Raw genomic sequence first — 13,202 nt, 5'->3', positions numbered from 1 at the left:
TATATGAAATAGGGTGCCATTTGAGATGCATACTTTGTGTGTTAGGCCGACCCTCCACAGAGATGTTAGCTAAACGGCAACAGCAGGTGTCCAGGCCACAGAAAGACAAGGATGGAAATTGCAGAGTAGGTGTCCCACAGTATAACAATTAAGATCACCAGGAAATTAAGGGTTAGAATGCACATGCCACGGCTGTGTGTAGGGCGGGAGATGTGGAAGGGGTTTGGAGAGATGGAAGGGTTCGAGGGTTGATGGGTTCAAACACTGGTCGTGTCCGAATACCCATACTTGTGCCCTAAATAGTAGGCCGTTTTGAGTATGTGAAAAAATTAAGTTGATGTCATGTTAATCAGGCCTTTTGATTTGAACATATGGATTGTTGGTTTTGTAGGCTAGGCTTTCTGTCATTTATATTTATTTATGGATCAAGCCTAGTTCCCAATGATCAGTACTTTAGTTTATTATGATACTGTCCAGCGGTTCTGAATTTGCGATGTACACGACTGTATACGTTTCTCTGTGCAATAGCGTTTCGATTTGAACATTAGAAAATATTTGGTGTGTGTACTAGGCTGTTATATATGCTACATCACTTGGGTTTTACTAATAAATATGTTGAAATGGAACCAAATTAGGCAATATGTTTCTGTCTACGGCCCTTTTTAAATAGGATAGATGGACCATATGGGCTACGGTATAGGTTGAATTTTATAGTTTGCCATAACCAGCCTGAGTAAGCCTATAAGTCCATTCCTATTTGATTCAGAGTCTAAAGAAATTAATCAAATTGGAAATGAGCTATTATCAGGCTGGTTAATGCGATGCATGTCTGTTGAATTTTGACAAATCCACCTGCACTCAGCACCGCCCCACCTACTCAGCCAGCCAGGAGCCACTACTGCATTGAAGCCGTGGAATATTGCATACTTTCTACTAAAAGTACATGCTAAATACGATGATTACATAGTATGCAGTTTAAGTATGTATTATGCTAGTATGGGTATTCGGACACGGCCAGCGCTATTTTCAACAACAAAAAATATGGATCGTTTGAATACAGGATGCTGATTGGTTGATAGCAGGGTGTTGTTCATGACAATCCCAGTGTAATACCTATTAAGAGTTCCATTTTTAATTATCATTGTACATCCACTAGGGTTGTGATCAATAAATTCCAAATTATTTTAAATTCCAATTCAATTCTTTAATTACCTAATGGAGTGGAAAATGTATGTTTGAATTAAATTAGATTTGTAAAAAACTTCAAGTTATGGAATTGGAATTGAATTGGAATGAGACTTTTAAATTTGAATTGAATTTGAATTGTAAAAACATTTCATCTTCGGAATTTAATTGAAATTCAATATTTGTACATTTCCCAGTTAATGGAATTGATGCAAATATGATCAAACATTTCATGTAAGATTTGTTTTTAATCATTCCAACCTGTATTCCTATATTTCCTGTATAGCTCGGCTGTCTGAACAGTGATGAGCCTGAAAGCCTGAGAGAATTGAATATGAATTTGTGCAATTGTTGGGGAAAATATTGAATTGAGATTTGAATTCTTGGAATTTAACTAAAATTGGAATTCAGAGGAATTTAATTCTCTAAATTGAAAGACTGACCTGGAATTTGAATTGTATTAAATGGAATTTAAAATGCAATTTGTGGAATTGACCACAACCCGGGGATTAACTGTCCCACAGCCCAGCCAGGCAATTCATAAACATAATCTCCTCTGGAGCATTATTTCCCCATGATTCTAGCCTTTAGTCTGCAACTGTGGGGTTTTGTCTGAATCTTGCTGCCTGCCTCTCGAACCTGAGCAACAATGTGTTTTTCTGTTTATCTCCACAGTGCGGGGCCTCCCAGGTGGCGCAGTGGTCTCCGGCACTGCATCACAGCGCTAGCTATACCATCAGAGACCCTGGGTTCGCGCCCAGGCTCTGTCGTGACCGGGAGGTCCGTGGGGCTACGCACAATTGGCCTAGCTTCGTCCAGGTTAGGGAGGGCTTGGACGGTAGGGATATCCTTGTCTAATCGCGCACCAGCGACTCCTGTGGCGGGCACAGTGCGCGCTACCCAAGGTAGCCAGGTGCACGGTGTTTCCTCCGACACATTGGTGCAGCTGGCTTCCGGGTTGGAGGCGTGCTTGGTTGGGTTGTTGGGTTGGGTTGTGTTTTGCGAGCCCATACGGGATCTGGCAACCATTTCATAAAACAACTCAGGAACTCACGATAATCCCTGGGTACTCATGCCGCTTCAATCTCTCCTCCTCCAAAAGTGTGCACTTGTTCACTTCCCTTCACTGATTTGAAAGACAATGATAAATATGGTGGGAATCAACTAGCCCATGCCTCCACCAATCCTATGCTTTTAGATTGATGGGAAGTAGTGAATGAGTGTACACTTCAGGAGCAAGGACATATTATTAGGATGCACCCAGGATTTCTATCGCTACAGTGTATTTCAGTATGGACATGCTTGGAAAGCTATGTTTTTACGGCAATTTACTAATATACTCATCATCACAATGCATCATACAGCTCTCAGCACAGCATATATATACACAAAACACCGCCAAACACCATTATAAAAGCTTAGAACTTGTTTACATTATTATTTTTTTTTACATGTAGGGTGAGACAGCCCCAAATGCCTTATTTCAAATCCACAGTGTTACTCTGGAACCTGCAGGGGTAGCCAAACACCTTTAGAAGACTTTCAGAGACTGAACCTCTTCAGTGGCTTTTAAGATCCCCCAACCCTGACATCATTCCCACAACCTACATAGATGGTTCCTATCTTTTGCCAGTAGTGGGTGGAAGCCAACTTACAAAAACGTTGCTGCTTTCAAGATCCCTCATTCCTGACACCTTCCCAACACAACAGTATTTAGGCTGGGCTCACCTGTAGCCGCCTGTAGGGGTGTTAGCCACCTCTCATAGACCTATACAAGTTGTTCATCTCCCTCTGAAGAAGTTGGCTGGCTCCCCGGCCACCAGATCAGGCCTGTGATAAATGTAGTTTATGGAAAGTTTTCAAAAAATACAAATATTTGAATACAGATCCCTCCAAAAGACTACTTTTTAAAGCTATTTGCATACAGATCTCAGAAGTGGCTACTTTTTCTAAAATTCAGATCTGAGAAAATTATATTTCAATACAGATCTAGAAAAGTGACTACATTTCAGACACTATTGGGTTGGCTACCTTCAACTAATGGCAGGGCTGGATCTGGAACTGCATGTTGAAGATAGAAATATAATTAATAGAGAATTACATTTAGATTTTGTGTTACTGGCCTCCACACAATACCCCATAATATCCAAGTGTAATTGTGTTTTTAGAAATGTTTACAAATTAGTTACAAATGAAAAGCTGAAATATCATGAGACAATAAGTATTCAAACCCTTGTTACGGCAATCCTAAATACGTTCAGGAGTAAAAATGTGTGTAACAAGTCAAATAATAAGTTGCATGTGAAATAATAGTGTTAAACATGATTTTTGAACGACTACCCCATCTTTGTACCTCACACATATAAATATCTGGAAGGTCCCTCAGTTGAGCAGTGAATTTCAAACACATGCATCCTCTTTGCAATAAGGCACTAAAGTAAAACTGCAAAAAAAAATGGCAAATAAATAAACTATATGTCCTGAATACAAGGCATCAAGGCATTATGTTTGGGGCAAATTCAACGCAACACATCACTGAGTACCAATCTTCATATTTTCAAGCTTGGTGGTGGCCTCATCATGTTATGGGAATGCTTGTCATTAACAAAGATTCAGGAGTTTTTTAGGATGAAAATAAATGGAATAGAGCTAAGCACAGGCAAAGTCCTAGAGGAAAACCTGGTTCAGTCTGCTTTCCATCAGACACTGGGAGACAAATCCACCTTTCAGCAGGTCAATAACCTAAAACACAATCCAAATACAGTGCCTTCGGAAAGTATTCATACCCCTTGACTTATTACACATTTTGTTGTTGAATTCAAGATGGAGTAAAACACAATAATAATTTCACCCATCTACACACAATACCACATATTGAGAAAGTGATAAACATTTTTGGGGGAAATGTTTGAAAATATATTGAAAATTAAATACACAAATATCTCATTTATATGAGTATTCACACCCATGTTAGAGTCAATGAAAACCTCCCCAGTCCTTACAATTGATCACTTTTCTCAAATCCAATTTGTTTTCCACATAGATTCCACGTCACAATACGTTGACAAATTATGTTGAGACAATGTTGATTTAACCAGTTTGCGCCCGGTGGGTGCCTTGGCATACTTCCAATACTTCCAAAGTGTACAGCAAATGAGGGCGTTATGATGAAAATAAACGGTGAATGATGTTTTTATTTTCTGGCTGAGTTTTAATACTTGCTCACGCACACATAGTTCAGGAGGGGTCTGATTTATAACGCGAAGCATGCATATGTACACTGCATTAGGAAAGTATTCAGATCCTTTCCCATGTTCCACATTTTGTTACTTTACAGCTTTATTCTAAAATGGATTAAATGTTTAAAAAGTTCTGATCAATCTACACACAATACCACATAATGACAAAACAGGTATTTAGAAATCTTTGCAAATGTATTAAACATTAAAAACAGAAATACCTCATTTACATAAGTATTCAGACCCTTTGCTATGAGACTCAAAAACGACCCTAAGCACACAGCTAAGTCAACACAGAAGTGGCTTCGGGGCAAGTCTTTGAATGTCCTTGAGCGGGCCAGCCAGAGCCGCTCCCCATCCAACCTGACAGAGCTTGACTGATCTGCAGAGAAGAATGGGAGAAACTCCCAAATACAGGTGTGCCAAGCTTGTGTCGTCATACTCAAGAAAACTCGAGGCTGCAATCGCTGCCAAAGGTGCTTCAGCAAAATACTGAGTAAAGGGTCTGAATACTTATGTAAATGTGATTTTTCATTTTGGTATTTTTAAGAAATTTGCAAAAATGTATAAAAAACTGTTTGCTTTGTCAATATGGGGTATTGTGTGTAGATTGATGAGAATTTTTTAAATTTTTAATCCGTTTTAGAATAAGGCTGTAATGTATCAAAATGTAGAAATGTTAAGGGGTCTGAATACTTTCCGAATGCACTGTATTGCATGTGCCAAGTTTATAAATCTAAATATTTGTGTCAAATCGAATCAAATTGTATTTGTCACATGCAACAGGTGTACAACAGGTGTAGGTGTAGACCTTACAGTGAAATGCATACGTAGAAGTCCTTAACCAACAGTCTTCTTAGAAATAGTGCACACAGTGCACATATCTGTATGTGAAATGTATACAAAAGTTATAAATGAGATCCCAGGACTTCCGTTGAAAAGTTTGTCATGCCACACCTTTCAAAAGCAAATCAAATGAATTCTCCCCTAGAACAGATCTGCCCCAGGAACTTTCAATTACAGTTGCCAGGTAAACAAATCCAAAGCATGGATTGCTGTTATATCTTGTCCATAGACTGTTTACAGGGTAAGAAAAACAGGACATAACTATTCCTTAAACTACAATCAGGGCCGGACTACTGCCGAACTCCAGGGGGCCCCCAACCCTCCCTGAAAAAAAAATCTATGTTTTTGTGTTGTTGGGAGTCTTCGTGCCCTGGCTGCAATGAGCTAGAATGCTTGCTGATGTACTTTAAACACAACATTAACGGGATAGTTCATCCAATTAACTTAACGACATTTAAATGAATACAGAATCCTTACTTTGAAAGCATGGACAAGGGGAGACCGCAATCAATTTTTTTATTTGTATTTATTTACAGTAAACTACACACTGGGCACAAATTGGTTGAATCAACTTTGCGTCAATGTAATATGTCAATGTGCCCTTGATCTTACATGGAAAATACTTTGATTTGAAAAAAAAATGGTCAAACTGTTTTGAGGGTGACATTTCTAGCAATCAATCAAATGTATTTCTAGTATTATTGTAATGGTTTTCTTCTGGGGAAAGAGAGGCGGACCAAAATGCAGCGTGATTAGTTTTGTACATCTTTAATAGAGCTGAAAGTACAACAATCTACAAAACAAGAAACGTGAAAAAAACAAAACAGTCTCCTATCTGGTGCCACAAAAACAAAGACAGGAACAATCACCCACAAAACCCAACACAAAACTGGCTACGTAAATATGGTTCCCAATCAGAGACAATGACTAACACCTGCCTCTGATTGAGAACCATATCAGGCCAAACATAGAAATAGACAAACCAGACACACAACATAGAATGCCCACCCAGCTCACGTCCTGACCAACACTAAAACAAGGAAAACACACACGAACGATGGTCAGAACGTGACAATTATGTTGAATTTGTACCTTGAAAACAACGTCTATCAGGACTCAGGCTAAGACCCAGATGCGGATAGTACGAGCCTCAGAGTTTATTATAGTACAATGGGCAGGCAAAATGTAAGTCAAGACAGGACAGGGTCCTAATCCAAATCAGAGTCAGGCAGGTACAGGACGGCGGGCAGGATCAGGGTCAGGACTGGGAAAATTTCAAGAACAGCCAACCAACAGCCAGTGTAGCCAGCTGGGTCTGATAAAGTCTGTCCTCTGTCCAGTTAAAACGAGTCATTGTAGGCATTGTGTAGAACGGATTCCTACTGCTCTGGGGCTGCCTCCGAGGGGTCTGTTGGTCCTGCAGTCGTATCAGGTCTTGTTAGGGGTAAAGCTGCGCGGGGTGCTGTTGGACAACCAGTGCAGGTGCTGGTGCATTGGATACAGGGGTATAATAGAAAGGTGGAAAGTCATTATCATCATCCTTGTTTGTCCTTCGCTTCTTATCATCCTTCACCATTTTTCCTTACATTTTCTTGTCTGCCCTTCTCTCTAATTCTCTTTCCCACTTTCCTAAAATCCTCCCAGTCTATTCTACTTGCCTTGCCTTTTTTGGTTTCTTCAAAGTCCTGTAACTTATTTCTACATTCTGCTAATAAAGCTTCACTCAATGTGCCTTTTACGCCTAATACCTTGTGCCAGAGCGGTACCTGTTCCAGAATGTCCCTGACCAACTTATTCAACATTACCTTCACCAGTCCAGTCAGAGGGTCGAGCAGGCAAAATTCTGTACCCATACAACATTTTGTATAGTGGGAAATACTGTATGTGTTGTATGTACGTAAACAATTATTTCCCAAGTATATCCAATTCTCCTATGGCTCCATTGGTCAAATTGTGCAAACTTGCAGGAATATTTTCTTGCTTCTATCTCAGGACCCTTTCCTGGAATCAAATACTGTAGTTCATGCATTTACATCTGACGATTGCAAACCATGGCATATCAATTAATATTAATCTAGTACTTTGCCAAATAATGCACATTTACACAGGAATACCTCTGTTATAAAACAGGTTTTTCTCCACACACACTAGAGCCCTCCTTGTCACTATGACGAGGTATTTTTCACACACAGTGAATACTCCTTGTCACTAAGATAAGATCTACTTCACACAGTGAAACCAAGTCATGTCATCCCATAGCCTCTTCTTTACTTCAACAGAAACCCCTACCCTGGGTAACTCGTCCCAGAATATCTCCTTTAATTAAAGATATCTGTTTCAACAGAGTTCCTAAACAGAAATTCCATATGTGATTCCATATGTGTTATTTCATAGTGTTGATGGCTTCACTATTATTCAATAAGAACATTTTGAAAAAAGGGGCGGATCCTTAAGAGGATTCAACATTTAGAATAAAGGAGCATCTTTCTCAGTTTTGTCTTTTCAGAGCGCTCTGCCATACAGTAAGTCCACATAGGAAAATATAGTGCAACATTCAAGTCATAAAAATAGGTTGTGAATGAAGTTGAGAGGCATCCAGAGGAAATGCTTGAAGAATACTGCTCAGCTACAAAGCGTGGAGAATGGTGAGCACTACAGTTTCCATTATTTTCTTTGAGCTAGATGTTTAGGTAACACTTTATATTACAGTGCCTTTATTACAGTGGAATTATTCCTGTAAGTACAGTGCAACATTATTGTAATTACTCATTATTATACTGTACTTACACTGTAATGTAAAATGTAACAGATTTTCTTGACATGACCCTCACCTAAAGGTCACTGGATGTGTGTACACTACTTTAACATAATTGCCATGTTATTTCTTAGTAAATGTCTGGTCATTTATGTGCTGTAAAATATAGCTTGGACACACCTACTCATTCAATGGTTTTTCTTAATTTTTACTATCTTCTACATTGTAGAATAATAGTGAAGACATCAAAACTATGAAATAGCACATATGGAATCACACTATGGGCCTTAAAGAGGCCTTGACAGAATGCTTTTATTTAAATCATATTTCATTGACTGAAGTTTTAGATTCCATCCACAGTAATTAGGCACAGTCCAAACTAGAAATTGTTGATCATGCTGATATGTTGAAATACTACATAATATACAGCATATTTTAGACTGTTGAAATCAGTGGACTTTGGTATGAGGTAATAAAAAAATACATCTGTCAAACTAGATGTAACATTATCACTCTCCATTACATTTCAATAGTTTTGCAAGAACTGTACATTAGATGTATTATGCCCCTTTTCCTATTAATTTAAGTGTTCAAGTTCTGTCACTTCTCTATCCTCTATCCATGTAATGAATGTCCTCCTCTTCTTCCGAAGAGGAGAGGCGAAACGGATCAGAGGACCAATAAGCGGCGTGATAATTGTCCATGGTTCTTTTAATGCGTTAAGGTACACATGAACAACTGACTACAAAAAAACAAGAAATGTGAAAACTCAAAACAGTCCTATCTGGTGCAAAGACAGAGACAGGAACAATCACCCACAAACACACAGTGAAACCCAGGCTACCTAAGTATGATTCTCAATCAGAGACAACCAATGACACCTGCCTCTGATTGAGAACCATACTAGGCCGAAAACATAGAAATTCCCAAAACCTAGAAAAACAAACATAGACTGCCCACCCAACTCACGCCCTGACCATACTAACTAAATACAAAACACAGGAAATAAAGGTCAGAACGTGACAGTACCCCCAAGGGTGCGGACTCCGGCCGCAAAACCTTGACCTATAGGGGAGGGTCTGGGTGGGCGTCTGTCCGCGGTGGCGGTTCTGGCGCGGGACGCGGACCCCACTTTACCATTGTCTTAGTCCGCCTTATTGTCCGCCTCCGTGGCTTCTCACTCACCATGGCAACCCCTCTCAATGACCCCACTGGACAGAGGGGCTCGGGACAGAGGGACAGGGGCTCTGGCGCCTCTGGGCTGAGGGGCTCTGGCGCCTCTGGGCTGAGGGGCTCTGGCGCCTCTGGGCTGAGGGGCTCCGGCAGCGGCGCCGGACAGGTGGGAGGCTCCGGCAGCGGCGCCGGACAGGCGGGACGCTCCGGCAGCGGCGCCGGACAGGCGGGAGGCTCCGGCAGCGGCGCCGGACAGGCGGGACGCTCCGGCAGCGGCGCCGGACAGGCGGGACGCTCCGGCAGCGGCGCCGGACAGGCGGGAGGCTCCGGCAGCGGCGCCGGACAGGCGGGACGCTCCGGCAGCGGCGCCGGACAGGCGGGAGGCTCCGGCAGAGGCGCCGGACAGGCGGGTCGCTCCGGCAGCGGCGCCGGACAGGCGGGACGCTCCGGCAGCGGCGCCGGACAGGCGGGAGGCTCCGGCAGTGGCGCCGGACAGGCGGGACGCTCCGGCAGCGGCGCCGGACAGGCGGGACGCTCCGGCAGCGGCGCCAGACAGGCGGGAGCACCTGCAGGGAGGAGACTGAGAGACAGCCTGGTGCGTGGGGCTGCCACAGGAACCACCAGGCTGGGGAGACCTTCAGGAGGCTTGGTGTTAGGAGGAGCCTGAAAGACCGGGCTGTGGGGGAGCACTGGAGCTCTGGTGCGCAACCTTGGCACCACTTCCCCAGGCTGGACAACTACTCTAGCCCGGACCCTCCAGAGTGCAGGCACAGGTTGAACCGGGCTGTGGGTAAGCACGGGAGATCTAGTGCTTACTACACGCACCTCTACCCTAGGCTCCACTCCCACAGTTGCCCAGCACGAGCGGAGCGCAGGCAGAGGACGCACTGCACCCTCCCAGCGCCCCGGAGACACAGCACGCAGAGCCGGCGCAGGATAACCTGGACCAAGACTGCGTACCGGCGACCAGACCCGCTGAGCAGGCACCATATGCCCTGGCTCAATGCCCACACTCGCATGGCACTTTCGGGGGGCTGCCCTATAGCGCACCGGGCTATGGACACGCACTGGCGACACCGTGCGCTTAACCGCATAACACGGTGCCTGACCAGTAATGCGCTGCTTATCATAAGCACGAGGAGTGAGCTCAGGTCTGCTACCTGGCTTAGTACCACACCTCGTGTGCCCCAAAAAAAAAAATTTTGGGGCTGCCTCTCGTACCTGTCGCACTGCCGTGCTGGCTTCGCCAACCTCATTCTCCTGTAACCTTCCTTGCATTGCTCCATCGAATCCCAGGCGGGCTCCGGCACTCTCCCTGGGTCGACCGCCCACCTATCTATCTCCTCCCAAGTTGTGTAGTCCAGATTCTGCTCTGATGCTGGCCGCTGTTGTTGCTGCTGCTGCTGCTGTCGTCGCTGTCCTTTACCACGCCGCTTGGTCCGATTTGGGTGGGTGATTCTGTAATGAATTTCCAACATTATTGCAACATTATTGTAATTACTCATTATTATACTGTACTTACACTGTAATGTAAAATGTAACAGATTTTCTTGACATGACCCTCACCTAAAGGTCACTGGATGTGTGTACACTACTTTAACATAATTGCCATGTTATTTCTTAGTAAATGTCTGGTCATTTATGTGCTGTAAAATATAGCTTGGACACACCTACTCATTCAATGGTTTTTCTTAATTTTTACTATCTTCTACATTGTAGAATAATAGTGAAGACATCAAAACTATGAAATAGCACATATGGAATCACACTATGGGCCTTAAAGAGGCCTTGACAGAATGCTTTTATTTAAATCATATTTCATTGACTGAAGTTTTAGATTCCATCCACAGTAATTAGGCACAGTCCAAACTAGAAATTGTTGATCATGCTGATATGTTGAAATACTACATAATATACAGCATATTTTAGACTGTTGAAATCAGTGGACTTTGGTATGAGGTAATAAAAAAATACATCTGTCAAACTAGATGTAACATTATCACTCTCCATTACATTTCAATAGTTTTGCAAGAACTGTACATTAGATGTATTATGCCCCCTTTTCCTATTAATTTAAGTGTTCAAGTTCTGTCACTTCTCTATCCTCTATCCATGTAATGAATTTCCTCCTCTTCTTCCGAAGAGGAGAGGCGAAACGGATCAGAGGACCAATAAGCGGCGTGGTAATTGTCCATGGTTCTTTTTAATGCGTTAAGGTACACATGAACAACTGACTACAAAAAAACAAGAAATGTGAAAACTCAAAACAGTCCTATCTGGTGCAAAGACAGAGACAGGAACAATCACCCACAAACACACAGTGAAACCCAGGCTACCTAAGTATGATTCTCAATCAGAGACAACCAATGACACCTGCCTCTGATTGAGAACCATACTAGGCCGAAACATAGAAATTCCCAAAACCTAGAAAAACAAACATAGACTGCCCACCCAACTCACGCCCTGACCATACTAACTAAATACAAAACACAGGAAATAAAGGTCAGAACGTGACAGTACCCCCCCCCCCCCAAGGGTGCGGACTCCGGCCGCAAAACCTTGACCTATAGGGGAGGGTCTGGGTGGGCGTCTGTCCGCGGTGGCGGTTCTGGCGCGGGACGCGGACCCCACTTTACCATTGTCTTAGTCCGCCTTATTGTCCGCCTCCGTGGCTTTCTCACCATGGCAACCCCTCTCAATGACCCCACTGGACAGAGGGGCTCGGGACAGAGGGACAGGGGCTCTGGCGCCTCTGGGCTGAGGGGCTCTGGCGCCTCTGGGCTGAGGGGCTCTGGCGCCTCTGGGCTGAGGGGCTCCGGCAGCGGCGCCGGACAGGTGGGAGGCTCCGGCAGCGGCGCCGGACAGGCGGGACGCTCCGGCAGCGGCGCCGGACAGGCGGGAGGCTCCGGCAGCGGCGCCGGACAGGCGGGACGCTCCGGCAGCGGCGCCGGACAGGCGGGACGCTCCGGCAGCGGCGCCGGACAGGCGGGAGGCTCCGGCAGCGGCGCCGGACAGGCGGGACGCTCCGGCAGCGGCGCCGGACAGGCGGGACGCTCCGGCAGCGGCGCCGGACAGGCGGGAGGCTCCGGCAGAGGCGCCGGACAGGCGGGACGCTCCGGCAGCGGCGCCGGACAGGCGGGACGCTCCGGCAGCGGCGCCGGACAGGCGGGAGGCTCCGGCAGTGGCGCCGGACAGGCGGGACGCTCCGGCAGCGGCGCCGGACAGGCGGGACGCTCCGGCAGCGGCGCCAGACAGGCGGGAGCACCTGCAGGAGGAGACTGAGAGACAGCCTGGTGCGTGGGGCTGCCACAGGAACCACCAGGCTGGGGAGACCTTCAGGAGGCTTGGTGTTAGGAGGAGCCTGAAAGACCGGGCTGTGGGGAGCACTGGAGCTCTGGTGCGCAACCTTGGCACCACTTCCCCAGGCTGGACAACTACTCTAGCCCGGACCCTCCAGAGTGCAGGCACAGGTTGAACCGGGCTGTGGGTAAGCACGGGAGATCTAGTGCTTACTACCACGCACCTCTACCCTAGGCTCCACTCCCACAGTTGCCCAGCACGAGCGGAGCGCAGGCAGAGGACGCACTGCACCCTCCCAGCGCCCCGGAGACACAGCACGCAGAGCCGGCGCAGGATAACCTGGACCAAGACTGCGTACCGGCGACCAGACCCGCTGAGCAGGCACCATATGCCCTGGCTCAATGCCCACACTCGCATGGCACTTTCGGGGGGCTGCCCTATAGCGCACCGGGCTATGGACACGCACTGGCGACACCGTGCGCTTAACCGCATAACACGGTGCCTGACCAGTAATGCGCTGCTTATCATAAGCACGAGGAGTGAGCTCAGGTCTGCTACCTGGCTTAGTACCACACCTCGTGTGCCCCCCCAAAAAAAAAATTTTGGGGCTGCCTCTCGTACCTGTCGCACTGCCGTGCTGGCTTCGCCAACCTCATTCTCCTGTAACCTTCCTTGCATTGCTCCATCGAATCCCAGGCGGGCTC

Source organism: Oncorhynchus keta, chromosome 10, assembly GCF_023373465.1.
Source record: "Oncorhynchus keta strain PuntledgeMale-10-30-2019 chromosome 10, Oket_V2, whole genome shotgun sequence".
In the NCBI taxonomy this organism is placed as follows: Eukaryota; Metazoa; Chordata; class Actinopteri; order Salmoniformes; family Salmonidae; genus Oncorhynchus; species Oncorhynchus keta.
This window is presented reverse-complemented; position numbering follows the sequence as displayed.